The following is a 5,273-nucleotide window of genomic DNA, read 5'->3' as shown; positions in this document are numbered from 1 at the left end:
ACCACAAAGACCTATGATGGGGGACTATGGATTGGATGCCAACCGTGGCCATCTAACTCATGTCTTCCAACCAGCCAACCCGGTAGCTTTTGACATTAAGAGTTCTGTCCAACAAAACCTTAAGGAAAACCAATATGATGGGCGCGATGACAGAAGCCCTCATGAGCACCTGAGCCATTTCCATGAGACTTGTCATTTTTGTGTGCCCCCCGCTAATGTCACCGAGAGCCAAAAGAAGCTGAGACTCTTCCCTTTTACTCTAACCGGTAGAGCCAAAGACTGGTTGCTGTCCATACCTAGTGGAACCATTCAAACTTGGGATGAACTCGAGCTTAAATTCCTTAAGAGATTTTTCCCGATGTCAAAGTATTGGGAGAAGAAACATGAGATCACCAACTTTAAACAAGGGGAGGGTGAGACTATGTATGATGCTTGGGAGCGTTTTAACCTTTTGCTTAAGAGATGTCCTTCACATGGCCTAGATGAAAAATCTTATCTCCAAGTCTTTACCGAAGGGTTAAATGCCAACCATAGAATGTTCTTAGATGCTTCAGCCGGTGGAAGTATGAGAACCAAAACTGATCATGAAGTTCGGGACCTGATAGAGAACATGACCCAAAATGAGCATCGAGCTGAGGCTGAGAAAAAAAAGAGAGGAATGTTTGAGGTGAGTGATAATACTGCCATCTTGGCTAACCAAGCAGCCATGACCAAACACCTTGAAACTTTGACCAAACAGGTTCAAGCCATAACCATGGGGCAAACACAACAGGCTCAAGTCCAGCAAGTACAACAGAGGTGCGATTTTTGCCAAGGGGATCATCCAAATGGTGAGTGTACCTTAGAGGGGTCTAGTGAGGAAGCCAATTACATGGGCAATTACTAGAAAAATAATCCCTACTCTAACACTTACAATCCTGGATATGCCAAACATCCTAATTTGAGTTACTCCAACACAAATACCCTTAACCCTCTTCTTCCTAACCCTCAACGCCAACAACCGCAGCAACAACAAAAGCCACCAGCAGCTTGGGAAGAGGCCATGACCAAATTTATGCAAATGACTCAATCCAATTTGGAAGAGATGAAGGCAAGCCAGGAAGCCGAAAGGAAAAACAATGAGGCAGCCCGGAAAATGTTTGAAACACAAATTGGGCAAATGGCGAAACAAATGGCTGAACATACAAAAGGAGGATTCTCAGGCAACACTCAAGACAATCCGAAAAGCAATGAGAGCTGCAAGGCCATTGAGTTGAGAAGTAAGAAGGTGTTGACACCTTTACCCCCAAAGGTGACTAAAAAGAATGAAACAGTTGAGGTGGAGGAGGATGAACAAGAAATAGTTGAAAATGATAAAGGCGTAGTTGAAAATGAACATGAAGAGAAAAATTCAGAGGGAGAAAAAAATAAAGAGGGAGAAAAAAGTGAGAAGTTGATTGATGAGGAGTCTATGTTGAGGAAGACAAAGATCCAGCTCCTTGAGGAGGGTGAGAAGAAACAAGTTGTCCCTTCTTATGTGAAATTGCCTTATCCACATCTATCAAAGAAGAAAGAGAAGGAAGCAGGCCAATTCAAAAAGTTTATGGAGCTATTTTCTCAGTTACAAGTGAACATTCCTTTTAGTGAGGCCATTGAACAGATGCCGTTGTATGCAAAGTTTATGAAGGACTTGCTAACCGGAAGAAGGAAACCTAAAGATGGTGAAAATATCGCCTTGTCAGAAAATTGCAGTGCCATCCTTCAGAAGAAGCTACCTCCTAAATTGAAAGACCCAGGCGCTTTCACCATCCCTTGCACTATTGGGAAGGTGAATGTCGGAAGAGCATTATGTGATTTGGGGGCTAGCATTAATCTGATGCCGCTCTCTATGATGAAAAAGTTAGGATGCGGGGAGCCTAAACCAACAAAGATGACTCTCACACTAGCTGATCGTTCTATTTCTCATCCTTATGGAGTGTTGGAAGATGTATTGGTAAAGGTAAATGAGCTGATGTTTCCTGCTGATTTTGTTATTCTAGACATGGAAGAAGATGAGGAGACACCTTTGTTGTTGGGAAGACCCTTCTTAGCAACGGGAAGAGCCTTGATTGATGTTGAAATGGGTGAGTTGATACTACGGTTTCAAAATGAACAAGTTGTATTTAATATCTTTGAGGCCATGAAGCATAGGAATGATCATCCTCAGTGCTATAGGGTTGATATGATTGATAGCCTAGTTGATGAAACAAATCAAGAAGAAACTCCTGTGCAACCGTTAGAAAGAGTGATGGCAAATTCGATTGAAGTTGATGAGAAGAGCACTAATGATGAGATTGATGAGTGTGTGCAGCAGTTGAAGGCATTGAAAGCTGAATCTTCAAGCAGAAAATTTGAAGTGCTAGAAGCAAAAAGTGAAGAGAAACAAGCTGCACCAGAATTGAAAGAACTTCCATCCCATTTGAAGTATGTGTTTTTAAGTGAAGATGCCAGCCATCCAGCTATTATAAGTAGCACCTTGTCCTCTCTTGAAGAAGAAAAACTGATGAGAGTTCTTAAAGAAAACAAGGCAGCTCTTGGGTGGCATATATCAGATTTAAAAGGAATCAGTCCAGCCTATTGTATGCATAAAATACATTTGGAAGCTGAATATAAACCGGTGGTCCAACCCCAAAGGCGCCTTAACCCCACAATGAAAGAGGTGGTCAAGAAAGAAGTCCTCAAGTTGTTGGATGCAGGCATGATTTACCCAATTTCAGATAGTGCATGGGTGAGTCCTGTACATGTGGTACCCAAGAAAGGAGGGATGACCGTGGTGGCAAACGAAAAGAATGAGATGATTCCCACTCGGACGGTGACAGGTTGGAGGATGTGCATCGACTACCGAAGGCTAAATCAGGCTACTAGGAAGGACCATTTTCCGTTACCTTTCATGGACCAGATGTTGGAGAGGTTGGCTGGACAGGCCTTCTATTGTTTTTTGGATGGGTATTCGGGGTACAACCAAATTGCGGTGTCCCCGGAGGATCAGGAGAAGACAGCTTTTACGTGCCCATTCGGTGTATTTGCCTACCGAAGAATGCCCTTTGGATTGTGCAACGCACCAGCCACGTTCCAAAGGTGCATGCTTGCTATCTTCGCAGACTTGCTGGAGAAGAACATAGAGGTATTTATGGATGACTTTTCTGTTTTCGGTAAGTCTTTTGATGATTGTTTACATCACTTGGATGTTGTTCTTAAGAGATGCATTGAAACTAACCTTGTTTTAAACTGGGAAAAATGTCACTTTATGGTGACTGAAGGTATAGTTTTGGGGCATAAGATCTCTGGGAAAGGCATCCAAGTTGATCAGGCAAAAATTGAGGTTATAGAAAAACTTCCTCCTCCCATCAATGTGAAGGGGGTGAGGAGTTTTTTGGGGCATGCCGGTTTTTATAGGCGATTTATAAAAGATTTTTCAAAAATTGCTAAGCCCCTCTGTAACCTTCTGGTTAAAGAAAATGATTTTGTTTTCGATGCTGAATGTTTAGAATCGTTTTCTATAATTAAGAAAAAGTTGGTCACTGCGCCGGTAATCATTGCACCAAATTGGGACTTCCCATTTGAATTAATGTGTGATGCAAGCGATTACGCGGTTGGAGCAGTGCTTGGCCAACGCCATGAGAAATTTTTCCATGCCATTTATTATGCAAGCAAGGTTTTAAACGAAAACCAAGTTAACTATGCAACTACTGAAAAAGAGTTGCTTGCAATAATATTTGCTTTGGAAAAGTTTCGCTCTTATCTCATTGGATCCAAAGTTGTTATTTTCGCAGATCATGCAGCCCTAAAATTTTTGCTTACTAAAGGGGACTCCAAACCCCGGTTGCTGAGATGGATACTTTTGCTGCAAGAGTTCGATGTGGAAATCAGAGACAAGAAGGGAGTAGAAAATGTGGTGGCTGATCACCTCTCCCGGTTGGAGAATGAAGAAGTTACAAAGAAGGAGAGGGCCATTGAGGCCGAATTCCCGGATGAGAAGTTGTTTGTGGTAGCTGAGAGGCCATGGTTTGCAGACATGGCAAATTTTAAAGCAGGGAATTTGATTCCCGAAGATTTCACATATCAGCAGAAGAAGAAATTCTTTAAGGAGGCTAATTTTTATGTTTGGGACGACCCATATTTATTTAGAACTAACGCTGATGGTTTGTTGCGTAGATGTGTTGCAGGTGATGAAGTAAAAAGTATCATGTGGCACTGCCATAGCTCAGCTTATGGAGGCCACCACAGCGGTGAAAGGACCGCAGCTAAGATATTGCAAAGCGGCTTTTGGTGGCCAACCTTATTTAAGGATTGCCACGAATTTGTCAAACAATGCGATAAATGTCAGAGAACAGGTAACATCTCTAGGAGGAATGAAATGCCCCTCAAGGGAATCCTTGAGATTGAACCATTTGATTGTTGGGGCATCGATTTCATGGGTCCATTCCCATCCTCCTACTCTCACCTCTATATCCTTGTTTGTGTTGATTATGTGACTAAATGGGTGGAAGCAATTTCTTGCATGGCTAATGATGCCCATACTGTAGTGAACTTTTTAAAGAAAAATATCTTTCCTAGGTTTGGAACCCCTAGAGTCTTGATCAGTGATGGGGGGAAGCACTTTTGCAATAAGTACTTGGAAAGTGTTCTTTCAAAATATAATGTTAAGCACAAAGTTGCTACTCCCTATCATCCTCAGACTAGTGGGCAGGTTGAAGTGTCAAATAGGCAGTTGAAACAAATTCTAGAGAAGACAGTAGCATCATCTAGAAAAGATTGGTCAAAGAAACTTGATGATGCATTGTGGGCTTATAGAACTGCCTTTAAGACGCCTATTGGTTTTTCACCATATCAATTAGTTTACGGAAAGTCCTGTCACCTACCAGTTGAGTTAGAGCATAAAGCCTATTGGGCTATCAAGTTTTTAAATTTTGATCAAACTCTAGCTGGTAAGGAAAGACTCCTTAAACTAAATGAATTGGAGGAAATGAGGCTGCGAGCGTATGAAAATGCGCTAATTTACAAGGAAAGAACAAAGAAATATCATGACCGCAACCTTGTCAATAGGGAGTTTTATGCTGGGCAACCAGTTTTATTATTCAATTCGCGGTTGAAGTTGTTTCCAGGTAAATTGAAGTCCAAATGGTCGGGACCGTTCATAGTAAAGAGGTGTCACAACATGGAGCTGTAGAGGTGATGACACCTGATGGTGAGAGGAGCTTTAAGGTAAATGGGCAAAGGTTAAAACCCTATCATGGAGGTGACATGCCCAAAGA

At 42.0% G+C, this 5,273-nt stretch overlaps 1 non-coding gene across 1 annotated transcript; it reads right to left on the bottom strand.

Annotated features, from left to right (window-relative positions):
• Positions 1-373: 373 nt before the first annotated feature.
• Positions 374-480, bottom strand: LOC146913598 (small nucleolar RNA R71). The gene has a single exon (XR_015017209.1). It is a non-coding gene; the product is annotated as a small nucleolar RNA R71 (small nucleolar RNA).
• Positions 481-5,273: the final 4,793 nt, after the last annotated feature.

The sequence above is a fragment of the Medicago sativa genome, chromosome 6 (genome assembly GCF_051527215.1).
Source record: "Medicago sativa cultivar Bolivia chromosome 6, Bolivia_mono, whole genome shotgun sequence".
In the NCBI taxonomy this organism is placed as follows: domain Eukaryota; kingdom Viridiplantae; phylum Streptophyta; class Magnoliopsida; order Fabales; family Fabaceae; genus Medicago; species Medicago sativa.
Note: the sequence above shows the minus strand (reverse complement) of the source record. Positions and strands in the feature narration are given on the sequence as shown.